Genomic DNA, 26,095 nt, shown 5'->3' on the forward strand with positions numbered 1-26,095 from the left:
TCTGCAGTGGAAACTTGCCACAAGTTCTGATGAATAAACAACTCCATCCCAGTACTTCAGTTAGATACTATGCAACCTGTGGCTAGAAGGTGCTGCAAAAAAGGCAAAAAAAAACAACCCCTGGTCTTCCATCAATTTGCCCATGGGAGGAAAAAAAAATCTTTCCTGACCCCTAACTGGGCGATCAGCTAGACCCACAGCATGTGTCAGGCCGGTTTCCCATTCCTAGTTTGGGTAGGGTAGGCTGCTGGAACAGAACCAAAAAAGGCTCCACATTTGCAAGGATAAATCCTGGGAGCTGGGGAACACTGGCCAACCAACATCCCTCTCTCCCAGCTGGGTAATGGATGCCAGAGACTCCCAAGAAGTAGAGCTACCTATTGTCCCTTTGTGAATATCTCCTTCCCTTGCTTCTGGGATTGTCCCCCTTTCACTTCTGGCCCCATCAGTTTCCCCCATCCTTTCATGTGAGTGGCATTTCTTAGAGATTAGGGAGTGGGCTTGGCCATTCAACACTTCCTTCTGTATTTCCACTCCTGCCTTTCCAATGGAATGTGACAACATAAATCACCAAGGTGGGACACAGTCATTTTCTTTGATACAAAGTTACTCATATTCTACTGTTTCTCAGAAACATACATCCCAGACTGGCTAGGACAGGGCCTTTATCAATGCCTGAGCAGCTGGCCAACTTGAAGCAAAAGAAATGGAGCTCCAAAGAAGAGATATTAGGAGTCCTCCTTAGAGACTCTCAGAAAAAATGGAAAACTACCAAGCAGTGAAGCGTGTTTTTGATGTCTGGAAGGGAGAAAGATAGGCAGCTATTCAGAGACAGCATTAAACTGGCCCGGGACAGCATTGCTATGACCAAAGACCCAGTGGAGAGAGACAAGGATATACAAAAAAAACCAGGAGTACTTGTGGCACCTTAAAGACTAACTAATTTATTTTAGCATGAGCTTTCGTGAGCTACAGCTCACTAAGCAGCTCCTGGAGGCAGTGAGCAGGCAGAATGTTTTGCTGGAGCGCATGCTACTGTCAGGACAGCAGGCAAGGCAGCACCCTCAACAAGGAACTTGCCTCACTCTACAGCCCCTGGATAATACAGGATACTGGGAAAACCAACATCTGTTCTCCACCGTAGTTCCACAGGCTTGCTCCCAAGACCATTCCACTCCCCACCACTAGCACAGGGCAGCAAGAAAAATGGCATGAGGCAGCCAAGCACATCTGAGCCTTCCAATACACAGTGCAGCTTTGAATCCAGACATACAGTCCCAGGAGGCAGAAAGGGTAGAAGCAGAGGCAAGACTTACTACACTTATCTGTAAACAGGAGTCCACCCACATTGTTGTGTGCTGCTCCTTCCACCGCACTATATGGATATCACACTTTTTCATTTTAAAGCTGTATTTTGTGTTGTTTTAATCACTATGAGCAAAGTTTGTAATATTTTCTAAGTAATTTTTGTTAGTTTTGTTACTTGTGCAACAAACATTAGTCAGAAAGCACCTGCAATGCACAATAGACACAAACCCCACCAATTTTCTAGTTAACAACAGTGTCATAGGTTTTTACAAAAATATAGAAGCATACATATAAAGAATACTACAATATGCCACTTCTACCACCTATAGTATCAACTTCAAACTCAAAAATCAAATCTTTCCCTGTTACCCACACACTCTAGGGCAGTGGTTCTCAACCAGCGGTACATGTACCCGTGAGGATATACAGAGGTCTTCCAGGGAGTACATCAACTCATCTAGATATTTGCCTAGTTTTAAAATAGGCTACATAAAAAGCACTAGTGAAGTCAGTGCAAACTAAAATTTCATACAGACAATGACTTGTTTATACTGCTCTATAGACTATACACTGAAATGAAAATACAATATTTATATTCCAATTTATTTATTTTAAATTATATGGTAAAAATGAGAATAAGCAATTTTTCAGTAATATGTGTGATTATAGTATGATTATAGTATGATGTGATTATAGTATGTCTGATTTTGTAAACAAGTAGTTTTTAAGTGAGGTGAAACTTGCAGGCACACAAGACAAATCAGACTCCTGGAAAAGTTGAGAGCCACTGCTATAGGGCACCTCACCTTTACCCTTCCATGTACTCAAGAGGTAACCCTGTTAATCTAGGCACCCCCACCTTTGCCCAGTTCCTAGGGCTCAGGGCATAATATTTTGTGGGTGTGCGGGGCCTTTTACCAGTGAAAGAGCCTTACACAGTAATATACTTAACCTCTATTAACAGTTACCAAAACAGAATACACATGCTAAGCATACAATGCTCACCACTCCCAATAAGAGAGATGAACTTTTCTTGATGGCCAGTCCAGATTAGATCCTCCAGCTTCTGCACAGTATGGTTGGCAGAGTGTTGAGGTCTGACAGTTCTTATGTTAGGCTGTGTCCTGGAGTTAAGTTCCAAAGAACATCCTTTTGGACCCCAGTTTATATAGTTAAAATTTGGATCCTACTTAGCTATATCTTAACCAAATCATTTCAATGAAAGTACTAGAAGACAGTATTTTTCACCAACCTAACCCATTACGAAACAATTCTTTAACCAATCATACCGCACTACCTTAGTTGATTAAATCTTACTAAATTAGTTATGCAACAGACAGAAACAATTAAAGAATCAGAGACCCATACAGATAAACCATGGAGAAGTAGGGACCATAGAGACAAAACAATAGAAGTATAGATTTCACAATCACAACTGTCAATAAGTGGTTTCTTGCCAGACAGAAAACTATCAAACAAAGTTTTCTTTAGACATCTTAAGATCTGTTTCTTTATTTGGTGATGGTGGGTAGTGGGTACTATTAGGACAGGAATACCTTCTTAACAGCCTGATATTACATTGTTTTGGTGCAATAGATGGAACGTGAGGATGTAATTCTGCAACTTAGCTCATGGCAGCTGTCTCTCAATCTGGCTGCTGATTTTACTGCAGAAAGAGGCCTCTGGCCTTACATCCCTCACCAAACTCTGCTCCCACCAGCTGCATATTTTCAGGTATCAGCCATGCAATAAGAGCAAACGGAATCCCTGAAAAGATTGTCCTGGTAGTAGATGTCTTGTTGGCTACTCATATTGCTGAGCAATTCTCTGCACCTTAGCCTCCCACGCACTGTTAAGACTTTTTCTCTTACTCTCACAAATATTGTGCAAAATACAACATGAAGCTGTAATCCTAGGCAAGTATCGTTCTGCAGCCTGTAATTTAGCCACAAGACAGCACCACCTCTTTGAAAGGGTCAAAATGCACAGTCCAGTGTCATTTTGCCACTGGTGAAGTGATAGCTAAACTGCACCTTCTATACAAGTGGCCTGTGAATGGCTTCATTAGCCAGGGAAGCAGAGGATAAGCTGAGTCTCCCAGGATGACCAAAGCAATTTCTACACCATTTAATGTCTGTAGTGATCCTGTAGGCAAATTCTCCATTATCTGAGCATTACCAAGCTTTATAACCTGGTGCATCAGTATCTTCTGCATAGCAGCAAAAACATCCATGACAATGGCCCGAACAGTCCAAGTTCCCATGACTAATTGGTTAGCTAGGGGCTGGTAACAGTCAAGGATGGCCAGCTTCCAGATGGTGATGGTGACCTGTTTCTCAGTAGGTATGGGAGTCTGCATATTGGTACACTGCAGCTCTGGGAGGAGTTCAGCACAGATCTCAATAAAAGTTGCTTTCGCCATCCTAAAATTTTGTTGGCACGGCTGGTCATCCCAGGTTTGCAGAGCAATTCTTTCCCACCAATTGATGCTGGCTCCTGAGCCCAGAAATGGTGCTGAAGCAGCTCCAGGAACCAGGGCCGGCTTTAAGCCAATTCACTCGATTACCCAGAATCAGGCCCCGCGCCGAAGAGGGCCCCGCGCCTAAGGCATTTGGCAGCGGAGAGTCCTTCGGTGCTGTGGAAAACCCGGAGCAGACCACCCTGCCGCCGAGTATTCTAATTGGGCCCCGTGGGTCATAAAGCCGGCCCTGACAGGAACAGTTAGTTTAGTAGCAGTTCCTCAGTATCATCTTCCTCTCTTTGATCCTCCTCCTGCTGTTGCTGGATGAGCCACTGTTTTACTGGCATCAGCTGCTCAGTGGTGCAGCAGTCAAAATCCAAAGCTGAAGCCATCCGGTGTTGACAGCTCAAATAAAATCCCGACAGCCTCTGTATTCATGGTTACCATCATTGCATTGTGAAGCACTGTTGCATCCATGCTGGCCAACAGCAATTCGAAAATGAAGCTCTCTCAAAATAGCACTAGTCCACCCGGAAAGAGAAGAACCATGGGATGGGTAAAGTGGAATCATGGTACTTTTGGAGTTTGACCTCAAGTCCCAGAATTCCACTGGCTTCTTCCTGGCTTCCACTATGTTTCCTACAATGGATAGCAAGAAAAATCCCAGAATGCACACAGCTCAGCAGTGAAGCAAAGGACCATGGGATACCCACAGAGACTGACACATGCTTAGTACACAATTATTTGAATTGAAACAGGACACAGCTGTCCGGTGTGCCTGCTACTACTGTGACTTACATACTGCTCACAAGCAGTGCATTTCAACTCCATGCATATTAAACTCCTATGTAGAGAATCCCTTAAATGGGCCGCTCCTTGCTAAAAAAAACAAAAAAACCCAACAACAATATTTTGCCTTTTTTATTGTTTATAGATAAGACAGAAGAGATTATATGGTTTCTAAAGCTACCATTTTTCTTTTCTTTTCTGTTTAAGCAGATTCCTTTCCCAGTTTTCTTCCTCTTCAGTGATCTAGGCAGCTCGCAACTTTTTGTCTACAAAGCAATGAGGCTTCACTCTCTTACTAAGTATTACAAAGTAGTTGTGGACACTTCTTCTGATGCTGCTTTTAGTCACTGGATTTTCTAGCTATTCTTTCTCTATGAAATGAGAATATTTTATAATTAGAATTCTGTGTTTGTTCTTCCTTGCCTTATACTCCAATGGTCGGCTGCCCAGGAATGACAGATATTCAGTTAAATAAGGAAAGGACAAATGTCTGTCTTGAATATTCATATTCTTATAGGTTGACCATTGACCAATCCTTGGTATTACTCTTTGGAAATCCTGGGTATTAGAGGTTGGAAATGCTCTCTGAAGCCAGGTTTAGGCATCAACACAGAAATGTTTTTAGGAGGGCTGCCTCTAAGATTGGAGTTGGTTTGATAGGTCAGTACTTAGAGTCCTAGGATTGGCAGATGTTCACTCTATAAGAACATGTGTGACAGTATGCTTTGCTCACCGCTAGATGGTGCCTCCTTCTGGCAATTTTGGGGATTAGCTACACTTATTTCTGCACCCCCTTTCTGGTCTTCCAACATGCAGCGCTCCTTCATCTCACCGAGTCACAGTATGGCTGCTTCATGACTCAGCCTTCCGGCCAGGTCACACAGTGATTCCCCATCTGGGGGAGACTTTCAAAGTCTTTCTCCACAACCATCATCAGGCAGTCCTCATAACCATCACCCTGACTATGTCACTCCTGTAGTGACTCAGGCAGTCTTCCTATTCACCTCCCTTTGGGGAACCCAGGCCTTACCTCTACTCTGCTATTGCCCCTGGACTATTGCCTACTATGCTTGTCCAAGCTTTTCATTCTCCGGCCTTCCTAGTCAGACCCCTCTCTCTTAGACTTACTAAGTAAACTCTTCCTCCAAGGTTCCTAACCCAGTTGTCAGGGTTCCTATCTAGGGTTGCCAAGTACTTGTTTTTTTACCAGAACACCCAGTCTAAAAGGGACCCTGGTGGCTCCAGTCAGCACTGCTGATGGCACCATTAAAAGTCCAGTTGCGGGACAGTGGAGCTAAGGCAGGTTCCCTGCCTGCTGTGGCTCCACGCAGCTCCTGGAAGCAGCGGCATGTCCCCACTCAGCTGCTACGCCAAGGGGCAGCCATGGGGCTCTGTGCACTGCCCCGTCCACAGGTGCCACCCCCACAGCTCCCATTGTTCAGGAATCATGGCTGCAGGGGCAGCACCTGTGGACAGGGCAGCATGCAGAGACGCCTGTCCACACCTCCGCATAGGAGCAGGAGAGGGACATGCTGCTGCTTCTGGGAGCTGCCTGAAGTAAGTGCCGCCAAAAACCTGCACCCCTGACACCTCCACACCCCAACCCCTAGCCCAGCCCTGATCCCCCTCCTGAACCCCATGGTCCCAACCTGGAGCACCCTCCTGCACTCCAAATCCCTCATCCCTGCCCCACACCAGAGCCCACACCCCCAGCCAGAGCCCTCACCCCCTCCTGCACCCCAACCCCCTGCCCCAGCCCAGTGAAAATGAGTGGAGGAAAGGGATTATGTGGTTGTATTGTCCTCTCAGAGTAGGTAAGGGAACCCAGGCCCATCCTCTCCACCAGGTTCCAGTCCAGGACCCACTGGTGGGTAGCTAAACCCAGTGCCTTAGAATTAAGTCACTGCTCCCCCAAACCACTCCAATAAAGTTTCTGACTCAAACACTCTGTCCTCTGCTTCTCCCTTGTGGGTTTGTAGTGTCACGTCCCAGGCAATGAGCTCCTGGGCAATGCTTTTCCCTCAGAGCAGCCATTTGCTCCCTTCCACTGCCAGTCTATGAACTGCTCTGCTCTCCCTTTTCAAGCCCTGCCTCCAGGCTTTGCAGGTATCTCTGGGCAGGGTTGCCTGAGCCCAGTGCTGTTCTGTAACCCCTTGCTCTCCAGTGTAGGGTTTGTTTACCACACTATAGTTATGTTTTCTTTTTAAAACCAAAGGGAAGGGTGAAAGAATTTGGACAATGTCTTATCATTTCACCTTTATTTTTCTATCTTCTCTGTTCTTACTGTTTTTTCAGTATCTCCTTTTTCTTTGGTAGTGAATGGGATGTGGTCCCTCAGTAAGGCTTCTGGACTTTGCACTAATGACTTTGGTTCATCTCATGTATTAGAATTTCTTAAGTATCTCCTTCTCTCCTCTTCTCTCTTCCTTCCCCCAGTCCTGTTAACTCTCTTCCTGTACCCATCTGACTACAAAACTCAGTCCTAGTCTAAGGAGCTCCAGATTGAATGAAAGAAGATACATAGCTTCTGCCTAACCTGATTTTTGAGAATCAGGCCAGTAATTTGAAGTTCAAACTAGCTGTTAAATATGAACCATATTAAATCACTCAAGTGAAGGTAGGATACAAAATTCAGTCTGAAAGTGCTAAAAGTTTACAAATGCAAATTGCAGTTTGAAGTTGCTTGCTTAAAAGGAATGGAGAAGAAATATATAAAATGTGTGTGTTTTATCTTTTTAACACGGATGACAAAGAGAACAAAGGTATCGAACCTGGAGTAAAGTGTCAATATCAGACGAGATAGGTAAGACCATACTTCTTTGTTATTAAGGGCAAAGAGTAATATAATCAATATGACTGGTTAAAAAGATTTGCTGGTACAATTATATAATAATGGTCATTGTTATTCAGTCCCAGTTTGGGGGTTCTTTGTAAAGTAAGATCATAAACTGATCACCAAAGAAGAATGTTGAGAATGAGAAAAGGACCAAAGAAAAGCCTGAAAGGAAAGTAGGAGATGAATTATCAGACAGAGAGGAGAGGGGGGAAAGGGAGGAGTGGGAGGGGACTAGGGTATCAGGGAGCACCAACCCCCCCCCCAAAGGCTTATCCAATGAACAACCCTGATATTCTATGATTCTATAAGTCAGCATAGCAAACACAGATTCCTACTAACATTGGATTGTGTCTCTGTTGGGCTCACGCCATCTGAACTTATTGACTGTGCAGCAGGATCACAGCCTGGGTCTACATAAAGATCCATCAGCGAAAGACTGCCTTGGCTCCATGCTGGAAAGGCCCTTTCCAAGTCCTGCTGACTACCGACACCGCTGTGAGTCTTACGTCATTAAGGTTACAGTAGGGCCTGACTCTTGCTAACTAACATTCATTAAGATCTCTTCAAATCGTACTTCTAGTACAACAAACAATTTCCATGAAAACATAATTATAGTTATAGTTATAATACCTCCAAGTTCCATGCCTGAGTGAATCTCTCACCCTTCCCTTCGCAAATGTTATGGACGGTACAGCACACGGATATAACCACGGGGATGCTGTCATCGGCCAAGTCCAGCTTCCCATACAGAGAGTGCCAGCAGCCCTTTAAATGGCCAAAAGCACACTCCACACTCATTCTACACCGGCTCAGCCTGCTGCTGTCAAGACTCCCTGTGTAGGGTTTCATGAGCCACAACATTAAAAGGTAAGCGGGGTCTCCAAGGATCACAATGGGCATTTTGACTTCCCCTATGGTGATCTTCTGGTCTGGGAAAAAAGTCCCGGCTTGCAGCTTCCTGGACAGGCCAGTGTTCTGAAAGATGTGTGAGTCATGCACCTTTCCAGGCCAGTCTGCGTTAATGTCAATGAAATGCCCACAGTGACCCACAAGTGCCTTGAGAACTATAGAGAAATACCCCTTCCAATTAACATACTCAGAGGCTAGGTGGGCTAATGCCAGAATTGGAATATGCGTCCTATCTATCACCACTCCACAGTTAGGGAAACCCATTTGTGCAAAGCCAGCCACAATGTCATGCACATTACCCAGAGTCATGGTTCTTCTGAGCAGGATGCGATTAATGGCCCGGCAAACTTGCATCAACACGATTCCAACGGTAGACTTTCCCCACTCCAAACTGGTTAGCGACCAATCGGTAGCTGTCTGGAGTTGCCAGCTTCCAGATTGCAATAGCCACCTGCTTCTCCACTGTCAGGGCAGCTCTCAGTCTTGTGTTCTTGCGCCACAGGGTGGGGGCAAGCTCCTCACACAGTCCCATGAAAGTGGCTTTTCTCATCCGAAAGTTCTGCAGCCATTGCTCATCATCCCAGACTTGCAGGACGATGTGATCCCACCACTCAGTGCTTGTTTCCCAAGCCCAAAAGCGGCTTTCCATGGTGATGAGCATGTCCGTGAATGCCACAAGCAATCTTGTGTCATTTGCATTACTCGAGTCGATATCAGAGTCCTCACTGTCAGTTTGGCTGTTAAGGAGTAACTTGACTGCCAAACGTGATGTGCTGGCGAGACTTGTCAGCATATTCCTCAGCAGTTCAGGCTCCATTCCTGCAGACCGAGAGGGAAAACAGAGCGTGCAACACAAAAAGCGTTGAAAGATGGCGCCAAATGTGGCCGGAAGCAGAGGGATTGCTGGGATGCAAACCGATGCATCACGGGGCGTTGGGACAGGACCCAGAATGCCCCGCACTCCCCACCCCCCTCCCACAAGCTACAGCACCAGAAAGGGAAGAGGTTCTCTGTAGGATAGCTGCCCATAATGCACCGCTCCCAATGCTGCTGCAAGTGCTGCAAATGTGGCCTCGCCAGTGCGCTTGCAGCTGTCAGTGTGGACAGACTGCAGTGCTTTCCCTACTGCGCTCTCCAAGGCTAATTTAACTAAAAGTGCTCTACATCTGCAAGTGTAGCCATGCCCTTATGCAGGTGAATCATTGTCATTGCTGGACAATGGCTTGTTATGTCTGTTCAGCAACCACCCGAGTGTTGGTTACCTGCCTTATCATTGTCTCTGAAGAGCTAGTATCTGGGCGCCTCCCAAATCCACAGTATATTTTAGTGACAACCATACAACACAGTCTCATAACTTCATATGCATTAATGATATACATATTTAGATAGAAAAATGACTTTCAGCAGATCATAACCTTTCCCCTGATATCTTACATGACATGCTTTATATGCAAGATCACAATTATATATATAAATGAGGAAAATCGTGGGGTCACAGGGTGCTCCCCCAAGGTATAGAATGTCACACCTACACAGTGTAACAAATTTCAGAAAGCCCCAACAGTTCGGAGGCATCCAGGACCGAAAGGGCACCTGGTCCAAACTGGTGTTGCAGAACATTTTTAAGTTGAAGGTAGTGCTATCCTTTGGGAAAGGGCATGAAGGTAAATTTTCAGTTATATGCTTTATGCCCCAAATCCCATTTTAGTCCAATCAGGCCACAGAAGGGATCTATGGGCACTTAATTTTGGAGTTACCCCAAATTGGAGTTTCTGAATGGATGATATTTATACTTAGAAGCAGCCAGATTCCAGGCTTTTCTAGCAGCCAAAATTGTAACAGATCTCTTTCTAGGGAAATGATAGAAGTCTGAGTTTAGGACTGATTCTAGTGATAGTGGGGCTACAATTTCTTCCTCCATGTACAGCCGGGCTGTGGACCCTGGGTATCAGTGAATCAGTTATGGTGTCATTTAGCTCAAGATTGAGGCTATATAGTAAAGCCTAACAATGAGCAGACCAAAGCTTCCTGATTTAATAAGCAGCTACATTTTTCCAAAAGATAACCTGGGCTTTTTGCTTACATCACACAAGGACTTTAAAATGTTGTTAATTTGGGGGGGGGGAAGGGGAGAGGAGGAAATAGAAGAGGGAATATAAACTAGCAAGGAGCTAAGAACAAATAGAAGTCTCAGGAAGACATTGGTTTCTTATATGTAAGCAGAGTCAGGATGAGCCCCACCCTGACATCTGGTGGTAAATTATGGGGAGTGCGGAAGGAAGTTTCAAGTGTTTGCATTGGCATTTCAGTTATTTGCATTGGCACTCCCACCCCACTTAGCATACCGCAAAGCAGCATGGGATGGTTATTTTCACAGCTGTGGGACCCCCAATTTCGTTGTTATTGGGGCAGAAGGAACGAAATGTTGTCACCCTGATTAAGTAAATGAGGAACTACAAAACTGTCTTATGATAGAGGGTTTCATTATCAACTAAATAGCACTTGCTAGACAAGAGACATGGGTTCCAAAACCCATTGAAAGGAGAGAGGCTGGGGACAGATATCTGTACTTGGTGCTATAAGCTCCTTGTGTGAACCAGAAGTACCAGTTCCACCTATGTCTCTCTCCACTGTGGAATGTCAGAGTTAATTTTTGATTCCCTTAAGAATCTAGATACAGGTTACTGAGCTGAATTCACTGGCACTGGGGCTCCCCTACTATGAGCTGGAATCACTAAGAGCTGAAATCACTGAAGAGCTGGACTTGCTGAGCTGAGAGCACTGAGTACTGTGCTAATGAGTGGGGGAGCCTGAAGCAATACCGTGGAGCAGAGCAGCTGGCAGAGTGGAGTGGAGCAGTTTGTGCAGCCCTGGGTGAGTGGAGCCAAGCAGCTCGCGAGGACGGCTGGAGCAGATCCCAGGACAGCTGGTGGACCAGAGCAGCTGGCAGAGCGGAGCAGCCCACAGAGCCAGCGGAGCTGAGCTGTTTGTGGGGATGGCTGGTGGAAGCAGAACCCCACAAAGAGGCAGGGCAGTTGGCCCCGAACCACGTAAGGTGCCCCTTTCTACCCAGGCTGGGGAGGGGGACCTCTGCAGAGAGACTCTTGAACTCTGGGGCTGCACTGACCAGGGACAGAGACTTTTGGATTGTGGGACTTTTGGGACTGTGGGTGATTTGGGGGTTGCTGGACTCAAGGGCCCAGAGAGAAGGACACAGCCCAATTTGCTGGGGTGGGTCTTTGCTCACAGTTTGACCTGTGAACTCTAGTTGAGGTATTTTCCCAATTTAATGCTTGTTGTTTATCTCATGTAATTAAACCTTTTCTGTTACACCAAGAGTCTGTGCTTGCGAGAGGGGAAGTATTGCCTCCTTGAGGCGCCCAGGGGTGTGTGTAATATTTTCCCAGGTCACTGGGTGGGGGCTCGAGCTGGTTTGCATTACGTTGTGGGGAAGGGACCCCTATGTATTGAACCCGGCCCTTGCTGCTATCAATTCAGCCTGGCAGAGGGGTTCCATATATATTAACTCTTCCCCAAAAGGATAGAGGGGAGCCTAATATTTATGTAAATCCAAAGCCAACTGAGATAAAAGGACTGAAATTAATTTTCACCACATCTTTTCTGTTCCTTGGAAAGAGGACTCCCAAGTACTTTATTTCTTCATACTGCCAGAGAAAATATTATCTAAGAGGGTGATATTATGATCCCTCTAGAGACAAAGAGCCTCTGACTTGTGCCAATCTATTTTTTACCCTGAGATTTTCCCAAACAATTCAGTAATTTGTAGGATGTTGGAGATAGGTGCTGACTAAAAGTATATCAGCATATAAGCATATTTTTCTGTCTTGAGATTTAAATTCCTTTCTATTAAATTCTCCATCTCAGCCTGCCTGGTTCTCTTTTTATGGGAGGAGTAGGATATTATCTTGTCATTAAGTATGCTTTGAAAGTGGCCCACAAGATTGCTCAGGGGATCAAGCGGTTGTCATTGATCTCAAAGAAAAACTTCCTCCACAAACGTCTTAGATTGTGTGTCTAATAGTAAAGAGGAGTTTATCCTCCTTCTGGTAGTCCCTAGTTTTTCAGGAGAAAAGAGCTGCAATACCACTGTTGTGTGATCAGAAATCATAATTGCTTTTGTTTTGTTATTAACAACAGCGGTCACCAAACCACCCATTACCAGAAAATAATAAATTCATAAGTACCTGGTGAGGGTGAGAAAAAGGCATAGTTTCTCCCCTTAGGTCTTGCAGCCTCCATAAGTCCTTCAAATCCAGTTCTTTGATCTTGACCATAAAGCTCTGCCTAGCAAGGGATTGGGACTGCTGATGTCTGCTCAATCTATAGAAAAGCAGGTCTAGGATTTCATTGAAGTCCCCCCCACTATAATTAGATTTTCAATTAATCTTGAAAATAATTGATTGAAACAAGAGGGAAACTTCTTTGTTGAGGGCATAGAGATTTACAGAGTGTATGTGTATCTATTGGGTTATCCGGGGGAGGGGGCGGGCGGAAGCCCGCCCCATGCTAACGGATCCCCCCCCCCAGCCTAAGGGGAGGATCCACAGGGCCACGGAAACCCACTAAGTGCGGGGGACAACTAATAAAAGAACAGGGACAGGAGTGAGGTCAAAGGGTCATAAGGAGGGAGCCTAATGGGGACACCGAGCAGAGAACCCCGGACAGCGCCCACTGCTTCTCGAAGGCGTCAAGGGAGCCAGCGGACGCCGCCCAGAGGAACTCCGCCCGGAGACGTGAGCGGACGAGGGACCGGAAAGAAGCCCCACAGTCGCAGGAGTCTCCGTCGGCCAACCTCCTCTCTCTGGTCGCGTGGATGGCCTTTTTAGCCAGGGCGAGGAGGAGGTTGACCAGGAGGTCCCGCGACTTTGTGGGGCCACGGATAGGGAGTGCATGGATAAGGAGGTGAGGGGAAAAGTGCAGCCAGAAACGTAACAGAATGTCGGTGAGGAGCCGGTATAGGGGCTGCAACCTGGCGCACTCTAGGTAAACATGCGCCAGGGTCTCCCTCACGCCACAGAAGGGGCAGGTGTCCGGGACAGGGGTGAACCGCACCAAGTACATGCCCGTGCTCACGGCCCTGTGAAGGAACCACCAGCTGATATCCCCGGCGGGCCTTGGGACCAGGGTGGAGTACAGGCTGGCCCACCAGGGCTCCTCACCCTCCACAGGTGGCAAGAGGTACCGCCACTTGGTGTCGGGGCGGGACACGAGGGTGAGGAAGTGAACGGTGTGGAGCACGAGCACGTAGAGTTGTTTCCTTGGCGCGGTTTGAAAACGGACCGGCTGGCCGTAGGTCGGGGGAGAACAGGGTAGCCACTCCAGCCTGATGGGTGGTGAGATGGCTGAAGTAGACCCCGTCCCCCCACTCCAGCCGCCAGCTAGCTTCGGCGGCCGGATCCGTGTGGGTCTCCTGCAGGAAAACCACGGAGTACCCCCCCTCCCGAAGGAAGGAGAGCACCTGGCTCCTGCGGAAACCCACCCTACAGCTCCGGGTGTTTAGTGTGGCAAAGGTGATGACTGCCATGAGGAGGGCTGGGGGGGATCCACGTCAGCAGGGGCGCTCACAGCCCCCGTTGGGCCGCGCAGCAAACCGTGGCCCACCCCGAAGGCGAGCAGGGAGTCACGGAAGCCGCGCGCCCGGTGGTAAGCCGCGACATTCTGCTTACCGGTCCCCTTGCCCTCCTCTATGAGGGCCCGCGTGGCCAGGAGGATCCGGTGGAAGTCCCCCCAGCGCTGGAGAGCAAGCACGACCTTGTTGCGGGAGCCCCGGACGTCCTCCAAGAACTCCCACAACTCCTCTCGCAGCGTATGGGGGGGCGGGGTCACTGGCCTCCGGCGGTCCACCGGTAGGGCCTCTGGCACAGCCCCGTGGCCTATTGGGACGGACAAGCAAGAGGTGGACCCTGGCTCAGTGGGGGGCGGCGGAGGGAAGAGTGCAGCCCCTAGTGGGTCGGGACTGTGAAACTCAAAGGCCGCTCCCCGGGAGTCATTCCTCGGGAAAGGGAAGGAGACAGCTCCAGGGGCGGCAATAACAGCGTGGGAGGTGGAGGGGGCAGGGCTGGGGTCAGGAGCAGGGGTGGGGGGAGGGACAGAGACGGGACCCTGGGCCGCAGGAGCTGAACCATCAGTAAGCGGCTCCTCGCGGCCAGGTACGGGGGTTTGAAGGGTAGGGAGGGGGTCCCCAGCGACACCGGGCTCGGGCTCAATGGCATGTAGAGCAGCCTCGGCGCGGGGAGATGCTGAACCCTCAGGGGGGCCCCCACCCGGGAAGGAACTCGATTGCCCCGCACCACCGAGGGACACCCCCAGTAGCTCGTCACCCGGCCACGAGGCACCGGCCGTCGCCTGAACAGGCTCGGCGGCCAGCAGCAGGGCGCCATCCGCAGCCGGGCAGGTCGAGGAGTCCAGGGGACCCGCGGAGGCGGGAGCGGACGTAGCAGGAGGGATGGTGGAGCATGGGGAAGGGGGAGCTGGGGTGAGGTCGGCCAGGTCGAGGCCCGTTGGCAGAGGGTCGTCCTCCCCCTGGGTGACCGGGGTCAGACCCAGGGCCTCGATCTCCGCAAAGATGGAGGGGAGCTCACCACCCACCACCCCAGAGTCCTCCCCACTTGCGCCCGAGGCGACGCTCACCTCGGGTGTTGCGGGGGGCACAGGCAGCAAGGGAACAGGAGGGGCTTCATCGGGGGCCTCCGCAGGGAGGGACTGCGGAGGAGAGATGGTGGTACCCTCCGGTGCTGCCACGTCTTCCCTAGCCGTCATCGGCAGATGGGTCGTCCCCGTGGGCATGGCGGAAGGCTCGGTGTCTGCAGCCCCCTTTCTGGTCTTACGGGGGGCTTCCGCATCAGATGGCACGAGCGGAGTCCGAGCCTTCCGCTTACCCCGCTTACCCTCCACCCGGGTCCAGCCCTCCATGGCATCGCCTGCGGGCTGGTCAACAGGGATTGGGTAGGGGGGCAGGGAAGACAGGTTGGGGGCTGGGAGAGGCACTGGTGGAACAACAGGAGGGAGGGAGGAGTCCCCCTGGGGAGAGCCCCCTCCCACGCCCGGCAGTACCCCTGCCGCACCCTCCTCCACAGGCCCCGCCAGAGTGCAGGCAGCGGAGGCGGGGCTCTCCCGCTCATCTGGGCACCCCGGAGAACGCACCCCTGAGGCCCGAGCGGGAGCAGTGACGGACCGAGGGGGAGGAGGGGCGGCTCTGGGTACCGGGCGGTCAGGGGCACCGGCGATGGCGGGGCCGGCACCCTGCCGGGGCTCGGGGGTCCCGAGAACTCCTCCGAGCCGGGCCAAGGGGCAGTCCCTCCGGACGTGCCCCGTCGCCCGGCAGAGGAAGCACCGGGCCTCCCCCGTCGAATAGTGCACCCGGTAATGGGCCCCCTGGTAGGGGACCAGGAAAGACCCCTCAAGCGCCTCTCCGCCACGCGCCGCAGGCGGCAGTTGAAGCTGCACCTGCCGGCGGAACGAGAGGACGTGACGGAGGGCGGGGTCTTTGCAGCCCAAGGGGAGAGGGCTCACAATGGAAATGGGCTTCCCCAGGGTCGAGAGGGCGGGTAACAGGGCGGCATTGGGCAGGAAGGGAGGGACGGAGGTCAGGACGACACGGACCCCCAGGTCCTCCAGCGGCTCCAGGGGGACAAACACGCCCCCCACCGCCAGGCCCTTCTCCACCGCCTCCTGGGCGGCGGCCTCCGAGGCAAGGAAGAAGACCACCTTGCCGTACATTTTGGAGGCCGCCACGATGGCCGTGGGCCCCACCACCCTCGCCAGCGCCCGCACGTAGGTCTCCACATGGGGCGAGGTGGGCACCAGGAGGCAACGGACGCCGTGCTTCCAGGTCAAGGTGGGGAAGGGACCCCGGCCGCTGTAGATGGTAGCGGAGGCGGCGGTCGGGGGAGATGACGCAGCGGCGGGCGGGGGGGCCGCCGCCACCTGGGCATACGCTCTGGGGGCCGAGGGAGGGGCACCCGCAGAGCTGGTGGAGGGGACAGCGGGGAGGGGCGCCGTGGCCGGGCCGCGGCAGCGGTGGCAGGCTCCGCCATGGAGGGCTTAGGCTTTTTAGCGGGGCCCTTTCCCTTCTTTTTGCCCTGGCCCTTTCCGCCGACTGGGAGGGCTCCCCCAGAGGCGGAAGGGGGGAGGGACGTGGCAGCAGCAGAGGGCACCCCGTCGGTCGCCGCTGCCGGCGCCTCAGCGGGAGCGGTGGCAGGTGGTCCGGCAGCGGCGGGTGAGGTCGAGACTGGGGGGTTTTTGGGGGGAGCAGGTGGGGGAGGGGGGACAGGCGTTGTCCCAGGGGTCCCACCCACCGCGTCTCCTGCCATGCTGAGTCGGGAGGGAGGGCAAACACCGGAGAAAGGGGGCGGGGGGGAAGAACAGGTCACCCACTCCTCCCTGCTAGGCTGTGGGCAGGGAGGAGGGTGCCAAAACGCGGGGGGGCAGATACGGGGACTACCAAGGACTTGGGGGGGGTATCAGGTACCGACAGAGGATTGAAATCCGGCTCCTCTAGCTGCATTAGGGGAGGGGAGGGGAAACAAGAGCAATGGGGGGTGCAGTGCAAGAGGGGCAAACTTAAACAGGGGAGAGGCACAAGCGCACTGATGGAGCTATGGGTGCACGAGGTGAGGGGCTAATCAGGGCAAGGGGTCGTGGAGGGAGGGGAGCAACCAGGCTGGGAGTGGGGCAGAGGAACCAAGGGGCTGGCTTCAGGGCTGGGGCAGGACAAACAAAGCTGCAAAGGGAGATGGGCGGGGCTGGCAAACAAACTGAAGCTGGGTGGGGCGGGGGAGGGGGGGGCCACAAGGGGCGAATGGGGCAGGCAACAAGGGGCAAAACTAGGGGGCCTGTTGCAGAGGGGAAGGGGTCAGTCCAGGGGAAGGGGGGGGTGCGCGCACCCACAAGCACTTGTGCACAGTCAATGGCTGGCTGGCTGCCGCTGGAGGCCCAAACGGTGGCAATAGGGCATGGCAGGCCAGGCGAGCAGCTGAGTCCCAGAGGCAGGAACTGAGGCAGATGGTAAGGGACCTGCGGGGGTGGTGGAGGGGGCAGCAGTGGTGGTGGGGGTTGGAGGGGGGGACACAGATGGACCAGGGGGCAGGCTCCACGCCACACCCCCTGTGCCCCCACAAACACAGTCTAAACCCCCACCACTAGAGCACAGTTAGAGAGTTACTCAGTCTTTAAGGCCCCCTCCACAGTGGTCTTCAGAGTTCTGTGCGCTCCCCAGCAGCCGGTGGCCTTCTCAGTCCCTTTCCTCCTCCTACTCCAGGCTCCAGCAGCTCCCCAGGACAAACACAGCTCCAGCAGCAGCAGCTCCTCCGTCTCCAGCAGCCCCGGTGGCCAGGCAGGAAGGACCCCCCACAGGTGGTAGCTGTAGTGGTGGGGGGAGGGGGTCCTGGCTTCTCCCTCCAGAGAGCGGGGAGGGGGGGCTGGCCAGCAAGGCCCCCCCCCACCCCTCACTCACTTACTCAGCAGTAGTGGCAGCAGCAGCAGTCCAGGAAGGAGCACTCCAGCCAGCAGCAGCAGCCCAGGAAGGGAAAAGGGGCTCCAGCCAGCAAGGCAGCCAGAGAAGGGGGAATGCTCTAGCCAGCAGAGCAGCCCAAGCAGGTAGAGTGGTAGCAGGGTGGACCTCTGCTCCTGCCCTGAAAGGGTTAAAAACAGCCCTGGAAAGGGGCTGTGGCTGGAGAAAGCAGCCTTTAGGCTGGGGCAAGAAGCCTGGGCTGATTGGGGAAAGTAGGCTCAGCTGTGGCCATGCTCCAGTCAGGCCCAGCTGGCCCCTATAAGAGGCTGTGAGACAGAAGCCCAAAAGTGAGTCTCTTTCTAGATCTAGAGGGAGATGGGCCTGGCTGCAGGGAGCTGGACATAAGGTACCTGAGTGAAGCAGGGCTGAGGAGTTGGGGATCTCCAGCCTGGAAAGCCCCAGGCTGCAGCCTAGCATTGGGCTAACAGGTACTGGGGGTTGCAGAGTGCAGCCCAGGGGTAGGCCAAGGCAGCAGGTCCAACCCCTTTGCCCATGATGAGTGGCTGATACTGCAGTCTGCCCTAGGATGTGGGGCTAGACAATGACTGGCAGTAGCCATATACTGAGGCAAGGTGGGGATAGAGGGTGGGGGTTCCCTGGGGAGGGGAGACCCTGAGAGAAAGGGGTTACTGCCAGGGGGCAGCACCCTATGTAAAAGGGCACCGGGTCCAGGGAGGGACACGGGGTCCAGAGGACAGGTGGATCACCGGCCTGCAGAGGGTGCTCCAGAGCTGAATTGAGCTAATTCCCAGAAGTCACCAGTAGGAGGCACTGCAGGGGTGAGTTGGCCTGTCTACTGTATGTAATATTGGAGATAGGAACTTTAACAATTAGGAGTCTACCCTCAGTGTCTTTTGTAGTTGACAGAATTTGTGTGTTCAGTCTTTTACTGAACAGAATTGACAAACCCTTAGAGTTGGCCAAGTAATTCCTAAAACCACCTTCTACAATGCAGCCTTTTTTTAAGCCTCAGACTCAATGAGGTAGGTGTTCTGGAGGAATAGTAGATCAGCTTTCTTAAGTGAGATACAAAGTTGTCCCCCCACCCTTTTTTATAAGGTTACTAATTCCTTTTACTGTTCCAAGAAACACAGGTAAGTTAACAATAGGAACTCACGGGGAAAACATCCCAACAAATCTCATTTTTGCACCTACTGAAACTCACAGATATAGTTAGGGTGAGTAGACAGGGTAATGGATATCTAGGGGAGTCCACAAGGAGTTTCAGTAGAGAAGAGGGAGGAGAGAAGATGAATGGCAGTAAGTTAAGTACTAAGGGCTTGGCTACACTTGAGAGTTGCAGCGCTGGGAGTTTACAGCGCTGGTCATCCCGCTGTGTAGGAACAGCGCTGGTGTGTGGCCACACTCACAGCTACCAGCGCTGGTGTGTGGCCACATTTGCAGCACTGTTGGGAGTGATGCATTATAGGCAGCTATCCCAGCGTTCAAGTGGCAGCAACATGCTTTTCAAAAGAGGGGGGTGGGGTGGGGCTGTAGTGTGACAGGGAGCGGGGGGGAGAGAGAGAATGGATTTTTGGAGCCAACACTGTGTGTTTAGCTTCCTGCCTTGCAAAATCAGAAAATGTTCCCGATCCCTTACCCTTAACTCTTAACTGCAAACAGCCTGCATCCAACGGACTCCCTCTGCCCCCGCTGTTTCTGTCAAGCAAACACTCACTCCCTGCCTGCCTCATTCACAGGGGTTATCTCATTTGTGATTGTTCACAGTCAGGTACAGATTGATCACAGCAAACAGGAGGTGTTTGATAAGCAGCTCCCGGAGCTCCGAGTTCACAACAAAATAAAGAGAGGCTGCATAACAAAACAAAGAGTAATTTAGTTAAAAGCATTCTGGGATATCTGCTAATACCCTGGAGGCCAATAACAGCGCTGGTGTGTGTCCACACTTGAGCAGTGCTGGATCACCAGTGCTGCACTCGCTGCACCCCAAGCAGACCAGGTGTTCAGCCAGCGCTGCAGCCAGGGAGTTGCAGCGCTGGATGTGCCTTGCAGGTGTGGACAGTTACTAATTGCAGCGCTGGAAAGCCTCCACCAGTGCTGCAACTTTCAAGTGTAGCCAAGCCCCAAGTGAATAAGAGAAAATTGAGAGGAGGTAGAATGGGGGATTGTAAGAAGAGACAAAGGTGTGAGAAAGCAACACTTGAGGCAGAATTGGACAAAAGACCAGGTTAGAGAGGGGCAGCCTAAATGTACACTTTCCTCCTGCCCTAAGCTAAACGCAGAATAAATGACTTGTTCCCACCCCTCCACCTGCAAAAGCAGGAGTGTGTGTGTATGGGGGGGGTAACATCTTTGAATACATTTTAAAGAAGGTTTCCAGGCTAAAATTCACATGCAACTGTGCAGCAGTTGTAAGAGTCCTACAGGAAAGATATAGCTATGAGGGTCTGCTAGGAAAATATGAGGGGTAGGAAATAAGAAACAGCCCCACCACCTACTATAGACAAATGAATCTAAAATCCAAGTGTAAAGGCCCATAAGAATTGAAATGTTACCCTGCAATGAGGGCAACATTTCAATTCTTATGTCACCTAATGTTTACCATCTGCAATTTAAACTGAATGCATTACTAGTAGGTTGTTAAATTTACTATAAGTAAAGCAATGAGACAGCTACCCCCACCCCCCCGCAAAATCACAAAACCACTGAAGAAAAAATAACCCCATAACCATTATTAGAAATGGAGTCAGGAGATCCAGACTGAGATTGCTGACCAACCCCAGTTTGTAAGGCAAATCCATCGCCCACACTGTTCTAGTGAGAGGATAGGGTCCTCTGGAACTGGGTTGGTTGGGCTTCTTACTTAGTAGGATGTAGTTTGTTGATTTGAAATGGTAAATGTTTGATTCCTCCTGGCTTTATTTTTATTCTAATAATTTAATTTATTGAACTATCAATCATTCCGTTGTTGTAATTAGTTATCTTACAGAAAACCAACACATTTCACCTCTGTGGCCATGTCTTTAAATTGCCACATGGTGGCCTCATTTAACCAGGCAATGCCCAAGCTGATCTTTATTTTCTTTTAGTAATCTCTCTTTTTCATTTCCTCACAGATATGTGGTATGATATTTCCCTGACAGAATACTTAATATACTATGTGTCTTTTGAAATATTTTGTTTGCAGTGTTGATGTAGCCATGTTGGTCCTAGGATATGAGAGATAAGGTGGTAATAGTTTTTACTGGATCAATTCCTGTTAGTGAAAGAGACAAGCTTTTTAGCTCCAAAGAGGTGAAGATGAACTCTGGAGCGCAAAAACTTCTCTTTCACCAGTAGAAGTTGGTCCAATAAAAGATTTACCCCACCCACCTTTACTTTTTATGTAAGTCAAATGATATGCAGGTAAGACCTCCTGAATTCAGTATAGTATCAGATTCGGATAGACCTCAAAGAAAACGGGGGAAAAAATTGAATTCCTCCATGAAGGTAAGCCTCTCAGTTAACGTTGCTGAAAAATTAAAGTTAAAATGGATATTTCTGATTTAATGGCTGCAAAGTCAGGGGAAAATTCACAGAATCTTAAGATTTGTTTTGTTCTCTTGGTAGTGGGACAAGCCATTGGAGCTTTAAGCTCATACCTTTGAGAATGTTTTTAAAAGAAAAAAATCTGGCAGTGGTTTTACAGAAACTTGAGAAATACTGTTTATTAGGACCCAGATTTATTACAGTGGTCTACAATTTTTGAGAAGTCGTCTGCTTCAGAGATAAAATGTGCTATTTATTATGTATTTTGATGTGCTGAATTGAAATATGGCAATTAAAACAACTGATTGGCTACTGTTTCTAAGATATTTAAGTTTTTACATTTTATGTCTATGTATATTGTGTAGATAGTAGAGTTTTAATCATAAATTGTAAACATAGGTCTTTTCATGTGTTTATGGTTGCTTTACATGATAATATTTCACCTGTCCTGTTTATGTAACACTTTAAAAATCAGCAAAAGGGTTATATAACTAAAATTTATTATGAAACAAAAGGCACAAAACTATTATGTACATAATTTAGTCCTATTCAGTGTCTACTCGGCGCTTCTTGGCTTGTCTCTTGTATTCATTAAATGGAGCATCTCTTGTCACTGTCCAGCAATAGTCTGCAAGCATTGATGGGCTCCATTTGCCCTGATAGCGTTTCTCCATTGTTGCAATGTCCTGGTGAAATCACTCGCCGTGCTCGTCGCTCACTGCTCTGCAGTTCGGTGGAAAAAAATCTAGATGAGAGTGCAAAAAATGTATCTTTAGTGACATGTTGCAACCAAGGCTTTTGTATGCCTTGAGGAGGTTTTCCACCAACAACCTGTAGTTGTCTGCCTTGTTGTTTCCGAGAAAATTTATTGCCACTAACTGGAAGGCTTTCCATGCTGTCTTTTCCTTGCCACGCAGTGCATGGTCAAATGCATCATCTCGAAGAAGTTCACGAATCTGAGGACCAACAAAGACACCTTCCTTTATCTTAGCTTCACTTAACCTTGGAAATTTTCCACGGAGGTACTTGAAAGCTGCTTGTATTTTGTCAATGGCCTTGACAAAGTTCTTCATCAGACCCAGCTTGATGTGTAAGGGTGGTAACAAAATCTTCTTTGATTCAACAAGTGGTGGATGCTGAACACTTTTCCTCCCAGACTGTTGGAGTGGCCAATCTTTCTTGATGTAGTGGGAATCTCTTGCACAACTATCCGATTTGCAGAGAAAACAGCAGTACTTTGTGTATCCGGTCTGCAGACCAAGCAAGAGAGCAACAACCTTCAAATAGCCACAAAGCTGCCACTGATGTTGGTCATAGTTTATGCACCTCAAAAGTTGTTTCATGTTGTCATAGGTTTCCTTCATATGGACTGCATGACCAACTGGAATTGATGGCAAAACATTGCCATTATGCAGTAAAACAGCTTTAAGACTCGTCTTCGATGAATCAATGAACAGTCTCCACTCATCTGGATTGTGAACGATGTTGAGGGCTGCCATCACACCATCGATGTGGTTGCAGGCTACAAGATCACCTTCCATGAAGAAGAATGGGACAAGATCCTTTTGACGGTCATGGAACATGGAAACCCTAACATCACCTGCCAGGAGATTCCACTGCTGTAGTCTGGAGCCTAACAGCTCTGCCTTACTCTTGGGTAGTTCCAAATCCCTGGCAAGGTCATTCAGTTCACCTTGTGTTATGAGGTGTGGTTCAGAGGAGGAGGATGGGAGAAAAAATGGGTCCTGTGACATTGATGGTTCAGGACCAGAAGTTTCATCCTCTTCCTCTTCCTCGTCTGACTCAAGTGAGAATGATTCTGGTGCATCAGGAACCGGCAGTCCTTCTCTGTGGGGTTCTGGGCATATAGCTGATGGAATGTTTGGATAATGCACAGTCCACTTTGTCTTCTTTGACACACCTTTCCCAACTGGAGGCACCATGCAGAAGTAACAATTGCTGGTATGATCTGTTGGCTCGCTCCAAATCATTGGCACTGCAAAAGGCATAGATTTCCTTTTCCTGTTCAACCACTGGCGAAGATTTGTTGCACAAGTGTTGCAGCATATGTGTGGGGCCCACCTCTTGTCCTGATCTCCAATTTTGCAGCCAAAATGAAGGTGATAGGCTTTCTTAACCATAGTGGTTATACTGCACTTTTGTGATACAAAAGTCACTTCACCACAAACATAATTTCCGCTATCTGCACTGTTCACACAAGTACGAGGCATCTCTGCTCACTTTGGCTAAACAGAAATGTGTCCCTTTGCAAAATCAAACACTGACAAATAAGAGCACGACACTGTATGATTTCTAGAGCTGATATAGGGCAATTTGTTCAGCAGAGTGATGTAAGCTTCGTTATGATTTCATCATCCATGACTTCTAGGAATAACATGATGCAATTCATATCATGTATGACACAATACCAGCTTCAGATTGCATCATTCATTGTTTTGCCTAAAAAGCAAGTACTGTCCAAACCCAGTCATAGATTTATTCATAGATCCAGTCAAAGATGTATTTTAGTCATGTCTGGTTTAAATTGAGATCCCGTCCCTTTATAACTCACTTATCCTCCGCCATTCCCAAGTCACGGGTCGTATATACTGACCCAATAGCATAACTTGAAAACTAGAGCCAATCAACAATTTTAAGCATCATTTTCGTTCTCAGTGACCCAGAATTAGTAAAGTTGGACTACATTTATTTCAGAAGCATTTTGGCTGTAGAGCAGTGTTAAAGCAGTAAGTGTCTGCTGAAATTATTAAATCACAGCTAAAAAGTTTAAGATAGAAAGAAAATCAAGGAGTGGTGCTGAAGGGCTTTAGCAAGAGCTCCTGGAAAGAATGGATTACAAAATTAGCAGAATCCCTGTTAGTCAATTAAGACTAAGTGTGCTGTAGGGAGACATGGTACTGAATATCATAGAGGTGTCCTACACTATTTATTTTAATTTGATTAATTATTTTACTAGCATTATAAATGTATGTAGTATTTTACACACGTAGACATGACTTTTTCCAACCCATAAGGCTTACATTCTTCAGTTGGTATCTTTTACAGAACTGAAAACAGAAGGAAGCATTTTGAAAAAATATGCAAAGCACATAGTGTCTCAGACACATGATGGAAATGCAACCCTTTTATGAGTGGAGCTGATGCCATTATCAAACTTAATATTTAACCCTAACCCCATAATTATTTCTGTTTTGCTATTTAATATGAGACAGCTAGTATTTTTCAATTCACCTCAGACAAGAATGTTCAGTCCTACTTGTTCAGCCAATCGCTAAAACAAACAAATCTGTTTACATTTACAGGACATAATGCTGCTTGCTTCTTATTTACAATGTCACCTGAAAGTGAGAACAGGTGTTCGCATGGCACTGTTGTAGCCAGCATTGCAAGGTATTTATGTGCCAGATACACTAAACATTTGTATGCCCTTTCATGCTTTGACTTGTAGGGGCGCTAAAGTTTTACATTGTTTTGTTTTTGAGTGCAGATATGTAAAAAAAAATAATCTACATTTGTAAGCTGCATTTTCATGATGCACATATTGCACTGCACTACTAGTATGAGGTGAACTGAAAAATTGGATTTCTTTTATAATGCAAATATTTGCAATAAAATATAAAGTGAGCACAGTACACTCTATTCTGTGTTGTAATTGAAATCAATATATTTGAAATTGTAGAAAAACATCGAAAGTATTAAGTTTAAATTGGTATTCTATTATATGTTAACAGTGTGATTAAAACCACAATTAATCACAACCATTTTTTAATCTCAGTTTATTTTGTGTTAATTGCATACATTAACTGTGATTAATTGACAGCCTTAATTACAAGGGAAATATTTTATTTCATCCCACAGGGGAAAAAAGAGTTTATTCTTCTTGGTTTCATAAAGATAATGGCTTTCAGCTTGTGCAGAAAGCAGCACCATTTTCATTATTGGTATTCCATCATTACTATTTAACAAAAAGGTTAATTGTGAAGTTAACTTTTTAAATTATAGCCTGAGAACGCATAGTTTAGTCATTTAATTATAAAGGTAAGAAAATGTAATGTGATTTTCTGTTCTTTCAGCCAACAGGACAAACAAGATCAGTTATGAGCTAATTCCATCCCAAACGTTATTGGTATATTTATACAGTGTGAGAGGAAAAAAGAGTACCTAAAACTCCTATTTTTGTACTTAAAAACATTTGTATAATTTTGAAATTAATCTTTTTATTTAAAGATTTATTTTCTTGCAAGTTAAGTTCTAGCCCATCAGATTTCTTTTTTTGCAAAATAGTTCTGATAATGAGTTGATGTTGGCAATTGTGATAATGTAATGGCGACAGCTCCCAGTCGTCGGTGGGCGGGATCAAACTCAGGACTTTTGGAGCTTAGTGCATGAGCCTCTACTACATGACCTAAAAGTCAACTGCCTGTTATTTAAGGCTCTAGAGCAGACTCAGGCCTGGTCTACACTAGCCTGTTATTTTGGAATTAGCTGAGTTATTTAAAAAAAAAAAATTCTGTCCACATGAGCAAATGGTTTTTTTCGATTTAAAGGGCTTTTTTAAAATCAATTTCTATACTCCACCTCGGCAAGTGGAGTAGCGCTTAAATAGAGATCGCAATCCCAGGTTAAAGGTATTGTGGACTCAATTCGATGTTATTGGCCTCTGGGAGCTATCCCAGGATGCTCCCTTGTGACTGCTCTGGACAACGCTCTCAAGTCCAATGCACTAGCCAGGTGAGCAGGAAAAGCCACG

This window comes from Mauremys mutica, chromosome 2, assembly GCF_020497125.1.
Source record: "Mauremys mutica isolate MM-2020 ecotype Southern chromosome 2, ASM2049712v1, whole genome shotgun sequence".
In the NCBI taxonomy this organism is placed as follows: domain Eukaryota; kingdom Metazoa; phylum Chordata; order Testudines; family Geoemydidae; genus Mauremys; species Mauremys mutica.